This window comes from Vicugna pacos, chromosome 30 (assembly GCF_048564905.1).
Source record: "Vicugna pacos chromosome 30, VicPac4, whole genome shotgun sequence".
NCBI classification, from domain to species: domain Eukaryota; kingdom Metazoa; phylum Chordata; class Mammalia; order Artiodactyla; family Camelidae; genus Vicugna; species Vicugna pacos.
Window position 1 is genome coordinate 35,655,139 of NC_133016.1, and position 12,226 is coordinate 35,667,364.

The window sequence follows — 12,226 nt, forward strand, 5'->3', positions numbered from 1 at the left end:
CCCATGTCAACACTTAGAGGTGTTCCTCTGAGTGGTGGATGGGGGCGCCTAAATGTTCTCTAAACGACATCACCCAGTCAAGTTACCTCTGCACAGTATTTCAAGATTTTGCCAGTCTGAAAACTAGAGAAGATAACCTGTATGATAAATATGTGAGTAGTCAGAGAGCTTGGTGAGGTCCAAAGTTTAGATATACGTAGACACGGGTGGTAAATACATTGGAAAAGAAAGCAAGGAGGAAGATGCAAATTTTAGCTTTTCTTCCTTTAGCGAGTGTAGCTTTCCATGACCTTAACAGAATGACTGATCAGAAGGCTCTTTCAGTATTTTCTGATGAACACACAGAAACCTTGTATCTAATTCAATTCAATTCATACCTAAAAGTTTGCACAAAGAGATTGATTATGGTTACTGTAACAAACAGAAGCTGTTTATAAAAGCTGTTTGCTAAACTTTTAACATTCTTGTTTTCATCAATGAAATTTAATGATATTTGGAAATCTGGGTGGGGGAAGTTTTCTTTTGTTGAAATTCCATTTGTTTTCCTGCTTGTAGAGGTAGTTAAGAAACCATAAGCTACTGATTACTGAAAATTCCAGCAGTCTTTTTTTTTTTAGTAGAAATTCTGAAATGTATGTGGCAATAAATGCAAAGACATAGAATAGCCAAAATCATATTGAAAAAAAACACAGCAGGAGGACTTGACATTATCTGAATTTGAGACTTAATGCTAAAGATTTTATAACCAAGACAGTGAGGCATTGGCAAAATGGGAGACAGACCTAGAGAGCAGTGGTCTAACCCAGCATCCGAAAGTAGACCACTCGTGCATGGTCAAACTTAACAAGGGTGCCAAAGTGATTTATTTAATAAGGAAAGGAAAATACCTTCAATAAATGGTGTTGGAAAAAGTGTTACACAGTTCACGTTGGGTGAAGGGTACTGGAATATGCCATCCCAGAATATCCCTCTTTGTTGACTGAAAAAATAGTACACAACATGAGAATCGTGATTTAAGTTTTATCTGGGGTAAAATGAGGACTATAGCTCGGGAGACAGCCTCTCAGACAGCTCTGAGGAACTGCTCTGAAGAGGTGGGGACGTCAGTATTGATGTGATTTTGGTGATGGGGACACGTGCAGTCACACGTTTTGACTGAAGGCTGCAGCCAGTCAGGAGGAGCAGGTGTCTCCATGAATGATTTCTGTGCTTCTCTAGTTGGGAGAAGATGCGAGAATTGGGGCTCGTAAAATCTTCTCTTGAAAATACCTGACCATCTGAAGGCCTGTTCAGCCAGTTTTCCCAGAGCACAGAGTGCCTCACACCTGATCTCCACCCTGAACTCCTTTCGGGGTGTGTCGAAGGTCAGAGACTGCAGTGGCTTGTGACCTTATCCTTGTAGAGACAGATGGCGAGTGACATTATGCGCTTGGCAGGAAGAGGATTATTTTGAACTAAAGAAGACAGAGAACCAGCAGATGCAGGAAAATCTCTCTACCTCCCCTAACTGCCTTAAAATACAGTGTAAATGCCCCATTTTATAAAGGAAATTAACATTTGTGATGATATCTCCATTTCAGGAAGAAGGCTACTCCAGGTGAGTCTTATCCCCCAAGACTCTCATCCATGGGACAAGACAACCCTATTTACCGTGTATTTCCCCCTCACCTTCTCATAACTTGCCTCCCCAATTCGAGATTCCCAAGCCGCTTTTCCTTTAACTCAGCCTAAGACGGTCCATAAGCCTCCTTGAAACTTACCTCTTTGTTAGACTGCCAAGCGTGTCCTTAGGTACACGTGTAATTAAGCTGTTTTTTCCTTGTTAATCTCTTTTATTTTTCTGTGCATTTCACTCAGTGTAAGTTATAACCATGAATGTAAAAATCTTACCCAAATAACCCACAGATTTTTTGCATTTCTTATTCTGATCCTCTGTCCTGCTTTCCTTAAAGTATCAGACAGCTTAGACCCACCAGACTGGGCCTTTCCGTAAGTGTGAGTTCCTTCTTTTCCCCTCACCCTGCCTAGTTTAAATTCTGCCGTCATCTTGCTTTACGGACATGGAGTCAGGAATCCCAGGTAGGAGGCAGTCACAGTAGCTCATTTGCTCCTCAGGCGTTTGCTGACTACTTGCTCTGTACGGTGAATGTGCAGAGGAAGGGCTTGCTTGCATTGAGAGGCTGTGCAGGAATGGAACAGGTTGGACGGGGGAACTCAGGGAAGACCCAGATAAGGGATGGACAAAATGATTTACATCCAGTGTAATCTTTGGAATCAAACCAGGAAATGGGCAAATCGATTATTCTTCTCAGGAAAGGATTATCCTCATCTTTAAACACATAAACTTAAATTTTAGCTCTCTTCATCTGAGAAATTTGTTCCTTTCAAGTTTTGCACCTTTAAAAAAGTTATTTGTGTAAAGGACCCAAGTGTCGTACATGATATAAATATACACCTGCCCACAAATGCTGAGTATATTTTAGAAAATATCCCTTTGTACCTTTGATCCCAGCTGGTGGGACCATGCTGGCTCACCTTGCCTTTTCTTCTTTTCCCTCCCATCAGTTTGATAAAGGCTACTCTTACAACATCCGTCACAGCTTCGGGAAGGAAGGCAAGAGGACAGACTGTACACCTTAGAGCTGCATGAAGATTATCCTGACCAACCCCCCAGGCCAGGGGGACTACCACGGTAAGCATCTCAGCTGGGAGTGTCGTGAGGTCTAGAAACCAGAGCTCTGTGGGAACCGCTGCAATGGTGGAATGGTCTTTGCGTTCCCGACAGGAGTGGGTTAGTAGATTGTGTCCATCATCAGGGTCAAGCCAGAGCCCCATTAGCTTCTAGCAACTTGTCTTGTTACTAAGCTGGGTCAGGCGAGAGGAAGTGGTTCGGCTGGGCTGCACTTGGCTGGACCCATCTCTTAGTCCTCTGCTCCCCCTTCACCACTGTTCTCTTCCACTGTTCTGCAGGTGTCTTAGAAGGCTGATGTGAGTTCTTCAAAGCTTTTGATGATTGAGTGCCTCGAATTTTAGGCTAGTAGATTCCTCAATTTTCAAAAACTATGGAGGAAAAGTTTTTTGTTCTCATTACTGTTTTCTGACTAACAGACAAAGATGAAGTGACAGATTTAACAAGTCATGGTGTCAAACATCTACCAATTTACCTAAGTCGTAGGTTAAAAAATCTATTTTCTGTAGATTTCTAAGTTTAAAAGCTTTTTTCTAAGATAGTTCTCTGAGCATACCTTGAAAAGCTCCCCATCTGTCTGGTACACCAGAGAATGGCTTAATAGTCAACATAAGTAAATTTTCAATATTACCAAAGCTCACTGTCAAGTATATCAGTGTTTTTTTGTTTGTTTGTTTTAGCATTAGCATCTTGAAACTCTTTTTCAAATGATCACACACTTTCAGGCTCCTAAAGATCAGATAATCCCAAGTGAAATTTTATGCTTTGTGTGTCCAGGGCATTCGTGCTTAATACAGAAGGGTGCCCAGGGCTGGAGCACACGGTGCATGGGTCTCACCACTCCTTTAGACATGCAGACTCCTAGGCTCCACTCTCAGGTGGATAAAATCAGGTGGACTTGCAAGTTCCCTGGATGATTTTTATGGCTTCTAAATTTTGTAAACAACTGACAGATACTTGTGTTGAGAAAGCCTGTTGCCACTTAATCTAGTTGATTTTTATTAGCTTAAAGGCAGGATTTTGCATTTTAATTCTTGGTGTATCTTATTTATTCCAGTCTATTCTGTTTGTTTTATTTTGTTTTCAATTTAAACTCCATCCATTAGAAAATAACACACAGCTGCCTCCTGAACAGCACAGCTTTGAACTGTGTAAGTCTGTCTTACACATGGGTGTTTTCCCCAGGGAATACGTGCAGGCCTGAGAGATCCCAGGCTGGCGGAACCTGAGGATGCGGGATTAGGATACAAGGCCCATGTCCAAGGTTCCCCATCCTCAGGTTTGGCGTCCCCGGCAGGTCCTGACCCAGCCCCTGCAGACGCTGAGGGCAGCGGTACTTAGCAAACACACAGTGAGCTCCTGCTATTTATTGGACACGTGGATCTATCCTTTTTTAAAATGAATAAGCTTTACCTTTTTGAGCAGTGTTAGGTCCGCAGCAGTGCTGAGCCCGAGCCTAGAGCCCCCACGCACCCCCTGCCCCAGACTTGCACAGCCTTCCCCAGCCTTCCCCACTGTAGGCGCCACCTGCAGCGGTGCCCTCTCCACATCGCAGGGAGGGACGCGCCGCTGGCCGCGGTCGGGTCGTGGACTCCAGTTCTGCCCTTGATTGGTGGTGCTCGTGAGTTCACCTGTATCGTTGCTGGTCCTCGGCCTGCTGGGTACCCAGCTCTGAGGAGGCTGTGGAAGCCCCAGCAGAGAGTTCAGCAAGGCTCCTTGACACTCTGCCAGGTTTGCTGCGTGTGCTTTGGTGCTCTGCTGCCTTGTGCAGATGCAGCACTGGTGGTGATCCCCTTGGGGTATTCACCATTGTGTCACTGTGTGATGCCCCCTTTTTATCTTGGATAAACTTCCTTGTTCTGAAGTCGGCTCTGTCTGAAACTAATGTAGCTGCTCCCACTTCTTTGATTTGTGTTTCTCTGTATCTTTAATTTCAATCCATATGTCTCTGTATTTTAAGTGGCTCTCTCATATACAACATAGAGCTGGGTCTGGTCCTTCGATCCACTCTGACAATCTTTATTTTTAATAGGTGTTTTTAACTGGTGACCACTGACATTTCAAGTAGTCATGGATATAGTTGGGTTAACATCTAACATATTTGTGGCTGTTTTCTATTTGTTGACCATATTCTTCTATTTTTTGTCTTCCACACTTTTTCTGTCTTGTGGTTTTTAATTGAGCATTTTTTGATTCCATTTTTTCTCCTTTCATAGCATATCCATTATGATTCTTTTTGTCACTTTTTAAAAATTGGTTTTACTTTTAAAGAGACTAATCCCAAGTCTTTTTTCAAATTGCCGCATTAGGTACTGTGAGTAACTTAAAATAGCGAATATTTCTAATTCCATTTTATCATTCTGTCATTCATTTCAGTTACATATGAGAATACGTAAACACACAGATGTGTATGTAAACATACATAATAGAATACATTGTTCCCATTATTTTGAACAAACTTATTTGTTAGATCAATTAGGAATGAGAAAAATAGAAGTTTTTATATTACTTTTCCTTATCATTCTCTGACATTGAGATTTTCTTTAGGTAAATCTGAGGTTCTGGTTCATATCATTTTACTTCTCTTTGAAGAACTTTTATCATGTACTGCCCTGCAGGTCTGGCAACAGATTACCTCAGTTTTTGTTTGTCTGAGAAAGTCCTGATTTCTGGTTTTTTGAAGGAGAATTTTGCAGGGTATGGATTTCTAGGTTTGTGCGATTTTTTTTTTCAGCCCACTGTCTTCTTACTTGCATAATTTCTGAGGATAAGTTAGATGTAATTGTTTTCTTTGCTCCTCCATAGGTAAGATGTCTTCCTCTCTGGCTTCTTTCAAGACTTCTTTACTTTTGATCTTCTGACGTGTGCATATGTATGCCTAGCTGTCCTGCTGAGTGTTCTGTGCACTTCCTGGATCTGCAGTTTGGTGTCTGACAGTTATTAGGGGGAGAGTCTTTGTCATTACTGCCTCTCCTCCTTTTTCTCTCTCCTCCTTCTCATATTCCTGTTCTCATATCTAACACCATAGTTGTGCATAGTTCTTGAATATTCTGTTCTTGTTTTTCTTCAGTGGTTTTTCTTTCTGTTTTCTTGATTTTGGAAGTTTCTGCTGACATATCTTCAAGCTCAGGGTTTCTTTCCTCAGCCGTGCCTGTAATAAGCCCATCAAAGGCATCCTCCATTTCTGTTACAGAGTGTGATGCCTGGCGTCTCTTTTTGATTCTTCCTTAGAATTCCCAATCCTCTTACATCACCCATCTGTTCTTGCATGTTGTCTGCTTTTTCCAGGAGAGCCCTCAGCATGTTGATCATAGTAAATTTAAATTCTGTCTGAAAGTTCCAACAGCCCTGCCATGTCTGGCTCTAGTTCAGATACTCGTTCAGTCTCTTCACACTGTATTTTTTTCCTTTTCATATGCTTTGTAATTTTTTTTTAAAGGAAGACGTGATATCCAGGGTGTGAAGAACACCAGGAAACAGGCCCTCAGGAGTGCGATGGGAAGTGGGGGGTGTGTTCGCTAGTCCTGTGATAGGTCTTGGTTTTCCAGTGAGTCTGTAGCTGTGGGCTGTGACCTCAACAGTGATTCTCAGTCTCCCCTGTTGGGTGGGACAGGATGGCTGGAAGAGGCCGTGGCTGGGTGTTTCCCTTCCCCAGGTGGGTTAGGCTCTGGTAAAAGCCCAGCAGTTTAGATGGTGGTAAAATAATTTCTCCTTTGGGCAGCCTGGCTGAGAACAGACGGCTGTAGGGTATTCAAAAATGGTAACTTTTTGTATCCCCAGGCCAGAAGCAAGAGGGGCTTTCTGTGTCACTAACTGTGAGCGCCTGGTAGAGCTCCTGGAGGTTAAGCTTACAAAGTCTGGGGCCCCTGCTATTACTGGGCCTCCCTGGAGTTTTTAGCTCACAGGCATGACCATGATGAGACTAGAAATTTATCAATTACAGGTTAGGTTTTTCCTGCCCCAGCACTGATCCCATGGAGATTGCTGCCCCGGGATGTCTTGATTCTCTGTATCTGCTTCTCTCTCAGATTTGGGGGGGTAGTAGTTTGCCCTGTGACCCCATTTCTCTGACAGAGTCTGAGAAAAGTTGTTGATTCTTCAGCCTGTTGAGCTATTTACTTGTCAGGATGGAACGACAGCCTCTAAGCTCTTTATGTGCCAGACTGGAAACCAGAAGCCTCTATCCTTTTGGGTTCATGTAATTTGCAAAACCTACATAATCCCAGAGGTTGACGTTGTTTCATTAACCAGCAATACCTGGAGTAACCAGTCCTGAGTCCGTGTGGGTTTATCTGTGTTCCAGGCTGTGGTCATCCTTCTCTTCCACAAGCATGTGCTGGGAGGGTCTGTTACATGCTTGGTGGAATCAGTGTTAGCTCTGTCTGTGTTCACTTCGCTTTCAGTTACCTTGTGAGTTCAACCCTTCCCAGGTTCAAAGATCATGCTCTTTGATGTAGAGGACAGAAACCAAGTAGGAGTTGTTTTCCCCTTGTTGTGAGCACAGCTTTGAAAGATTTTTTGTCATCTTTGGTTTGTTGGTCAGTCTTCAGTTTCTTCTTGGCTTTGCCCTTTCTGACCCTTTTCACCCATGTATAGCCATTAGTTCAGATGTAATTTGGCCAATTCAATTAGTCTGTCTCTTTTCTGGTGTCCTTTAATCATTCTGGGCTTCACCAAGCCTCATTTCTCTCTCATTGGAATCCTTTGCGATTCCCTTGTCAGGCTTTTTTTAGCATCAAAATGTTAGCTAGCACATGTTCAGGGCTTAATGTGTGCCAGGAGCGGATAAGAGCTCTTCCATTCACGGGGCTGTGTGAGTGATTATCCTACATTTCCCGGGTGAGGCTAAGTCAACAGCCAGGCACAGGCTCTGCCCCAGGTCTCCCCATACTCAGTGGGGAGCTGGGTCCAGGCTGAGGTGGTACAGTTCCCAGCTCCCAGCTATGCACTACACAGCTTCTTGCCACGCTTCCTCGCACTGAAAAGTAGTACAGTTTTCATCTTAATAAACTGTGCTCTGTGACTTTTGTAATTTGTAGGAATCCAGTGTTATCATGGGTGGTTTTATTCATTGTCAAGACTTTCAGTAAGATGTTTATTTAGCAACAAGGCTCTTTTCTATTATTTTTTCTGCAAACAATTTTCCATTTTTTTTAAATTGAAGTATGGTCAATCACAATGTGTCAATTTCTGGTGTGCAGCACAATGTCCCAGTCTTGCATATAGATACATATATTCATTTTCATATTTTTTCCATTAAAGGTTATTACAAGATATTGAGCATAGTTCCCTGTGCTGTACAAAAGAAACTTTTTTTAAAAATCTATTTTTATATATAGTGGCTAACATTTGTAAACTGACTATAACTCAATAAAAAAAGTGTTAAAAAAAGAGAAAAAGAATTTGGAGTACTCTGAACTCTGTTTTTCATTTTCCAGTAATTTCTATTGTCCATTCACAGCAAAACAGACAAATCACATGTCTATGTGAATCATCATCAAGTCAGTTTAGTAAAAGTCTAACTATGTATAAAATGAAAAACTACAAGGATATATTGTATGGAAAAGGGTATATAACCAGTATTTTATAATAACTCTAAATGGAATATAACCTTTAAAAATTGTAAGTCACTATGTTGTACACCTGAAACTTATACAATATTGTAAATCAACTCTACCTCAATAAAAAAATTAGTAAAATTAAAAAAAGTTTATAAATATCAAACTCCCAAATTTATCCCCTCCCACCTCCTTTCCCCGGTAACCATAAGATTGTGTACTATGTCTGTGAGTCTGTTTCTGTTTTGTAGATGAGTTCATAGTGTCTTTTTTTTTTAAGATTCTACATGTGAATGATACCATATTGATTTTCCATTGATATATACTGCACAATTGTTTCTAATTAACTTACAGGGTCATCATTTTATGACTAAAAAATGATCTAACTTCCTGTATTAAATTTTAAAATAAGTATTTTTGACTTATTGCAGTTTCTTATTAAAATATCTAGAATTTTCTAGATTTTGGCCTAATATAGTTTTTACATTTCAATTCTTCTGTGTTCTTGTTTATGCAAATATTTTTAGTAGTCCATCTTTCCTTCTCTCATGAAATAATACAGAGATGACATGCACAGGCTATGAGTTGTTTTTCTATGAAAGTGTTTCCTGTTTGTTCATCTCATTCCCATCCATGATTCCTCTAAATTTACATGGATTCTGCTCTGTGGGAAATAGGCATAAAGTTAACATCTGCAAGTGAAGTGATGTGAGATTTTTATATTTCTTAGAGTTTGCACGATTTTCTTTTTGTTTACTTCCTTCTCCCGTATGCCTTTCTGTGGTTTTGCTTTTTAAGCTAGAAAACAATGTGAGATTATATAAATAAAGTTTTCAGAGAACCCGTTCCGTAGCCACTCCGTGATTATCTCTGCTTGGTAGCAAGTAGCGTGATTAAAACTGGTTCCTCCTCGCGGTCAAGGGCACCTCAGCCTGAGAACGTGCTGGCCCTTTATGGAGCTCTTGAACCTGTGTTCCCCGACAGCCGTGCAGCCAAGTCGTCATTTAGGTAAAACAAGAGAGGAAAGCGGTTGCACCCACGGGCAATTGACTTTTTTTTTATTAAGCTGTTAGACGGTGCAGGGGAGCCGAGGCAGCCTCTCGGGGGTGGTACCGCGCCAAGTCCTGTGAAGTAACCTCGTGTGAGCCTTGTTTTCCGTCGTCAGGGTGCCCGTTCTGACACAGCGACCCGGAGCTGCTGAGGCAGAAGCTGGAGTCGTACAGAGTCTCTCCCGCGGGGATGGACCAGGTAGGCCAGCCCGCCCTGCCCGCGGGCCCCCGGTGGCCGCGGCCGCCCTCCGTTCCGCTTGCTGGTCTCTGCGCGGCACCGGCCGCTCCTTGTCGGGCCTCACGCCAGGCAGCCTATCTTCCCGGTGAATTAAGCTAACGCTTTGGCTTTTAGAAAATTCTACTTCTGCTTGCTAGGCTGCATTTTTATTTTTCTTAGTAATAAGGGAACCAGAAAACCTTTAAAAAATTTTTTTCTCTCTCTCTCAATTTGTTTTATTATCTCAATTGAGGACATTTAACAAATTTTTGGAGGACTGCATTGAACCTTATCAGTGAAGCTGAAAGGTAATGACATCGTGTTTCCTTTTGGAAAGTCGCTTTCTGTGCCACGTGCGGGTTAATAAGGGAGGCAGCGCCGCTTGTGTCGCTCAGGGTCCCAGCATCGCCCATGGCTCTGTCAGATCTGCACTCTGACGCTAGTTCATTCGGTCCAGCAGTTTGTCAGGATGCTTTGTCTTGTAAACAACTTGGATAGAAAAAGAAATACTCAAATGTAAAACCACATATTTAAGAGCCTATCTTTTTATAAATAAAAAGCTCATGACCTCGCAAAGATGCCATCTCCAGTGTGCTCTGCGAATTGGCTTGGATGTTGAAGGGGTTTAAGAGGAACTTTTACTTCCTTAGCTTAAGAATATCTGTTTTAGAGCCAGAACAGCTAAGTCGGTATGTTTCCTTATTTTTTTCTTGAAGAAAATAATTACTCTAGGAAACTCTGCTGCTTCTACTGTATCCAGAGTTTAGATTGCGTTTAGTTAACTCAGTTCAAATCTTATGGTTGTTCGGTCCTCTGGGTAAGGCAGTGTCAAGATGCTGTTTGCAGAGGCAGAGAAGGATCAGGCATATACCCAACTCCTACAGAACCGGAGTCTGGAGGGAAACATGCCAAGGAAGTGTCATGAGAGAGGACATACAGGATGTGCTGGTTCTTCAGAAGGTGGGGGTGGTAGTCAAATGGGAAGGCCAAAGAGCACTTTCTGGAAGAGACGCTTTTTGAATTAGTGTGAATCAAGGGTGGAAAGGTTATTAGGAAGAGAGAAAGCATGAATAAAAGGCTGCAAGTGCATAGGATTATTAGATTTCAAGTTTAAAATATTGGTGGCACTAGTACATAAACATGAGTAGGCGGCTTAAAAGAAGTTGTTGGTTTGAGAGATTGGGTTTAGAGCTGGGACATTTAAATGGCACACAGAATGAGGATTTGTAGTGCACTAGTGACGTTACAACTGGAAATTTAATATTCTTTCAGTTTAGGATTGTAGATTTGTTAGTTTAGAAGGAACGGGAGAGGGTGCAGCTCAGTGGTAGAGCATGTGCTTAGCGTGCATGAGGTCCTGTGTTCAATCCCCATTACCTCCTCCAAGAATAAATAAATAAATAAATAAATAAATAAATAAATAAATAAATAAACCTAATCACTTCCCCTACCAAAAAAAAAAAAAAGGGAACATTAGAAAGCTCTTCACTTTTATGGAGTTGTAGGGTGTTACCTGCCCACGGGTGCACAGCTATTAAGTCAGTGGAACCAGAGACTAAAGCCAGGCCTTCTGGCTGGATTTTTCTCTCAAGTCCAGTCTCTGTTAGTGCTATCTTGAGTTTTCTGTGGGAGAAGGGGGAGCACCTACCAGGGAGGCAGTGCAGGGAGTCAAAGCCACAACTCAAAACGGAGTCTTGGCTCATCCTCCCCTTTTTCAGGCAGTGGAAGGAAGTGGAATCCATGCAGACTGGACAGGAGAGGGAGGAGGTCCATTAGGAAATTGGAGTGTTAGCAAAACTGAAGAGAGAATTTTGAGAAGAGGGTGTGGTCCACAGGGTCCCCGTTGCAGAGAGGCTGGAGATCAAGACTGAGAAGAGGTGGTGAGTGGGCTGTAGGGTTTCGCCCCTTCCACCTGGTGAGAGGAGTCAGCATATTGCTGGCAGCCAGAGCACGGTCACCATCACTTACCAGGCGAACGAAGAAAAGACAGTGGATTGGGTTTGCAGACACCGAGCATGTTTCAAAAACCGTGCTGGTGAAGGGGTGGCAGTGATACTAGCTTAAGCCCGTGGAGTGGTTTATTTGTGTGTTTTAGGCTAGAGGAGGCCTCGGCCCGTTTGTAGGAAGAGAAGAGAAGAACCCATCATTGAGGGTGGGCTTCATAAAGATATAAAAAAAGATAATCCATCTCTAACCAAGCAGAATTAAGATCTCTTTCCATTACAACACAACTGTAGAGATAAGTGAACACCCATCTCATATAGATAAGAAATTTTAAAAATCAAATGGTAGTGACATTTGTACATTCTTAGCTTTTGAGTCCATTGCATTTCTCCACTTACTACGCTCAGTCCACAAGTAGATCCCTCACTTAGCGGGAGCTGGATGGTAATTCCCACATCATCCTTTGGCCTTGCATTGTAACCTTTCATCCAAGATGGACACAGATGTATAGTGCATGTGGGCAAGCTGGAAGGAATGTTTTGCTTTCATTTAATGTCTTTATTGAGTGGATCTCAGTAGAGTGAAGCAGCTGGGGGACTATGTTCTAAAGGGCAGAAAGTTGATGAATGAAAAGTCCATGTAAAACAGTTTGATAAATGCTTGATTGCAGGTTGGCATAAGTGCAAAGTAGATCTTAAAAACTCCATGCGCATGTTAAATGTTGAAAGAAAGTCAAGAAAAATATCATTTAAATGCATGTAAGGTAAAA

General features: G+C 42.2%; 1 pseudogene; it reads left to right on the top strand.

Moving 5' to 3' along the window:
* Positions 1 to 12,226, top strand: part of LOC140690475 (DNA primase large subunit-like) — a 95,958-nt pseudogene that overhangs the window by 59,948 nt on the left and 23,784 nt on the right.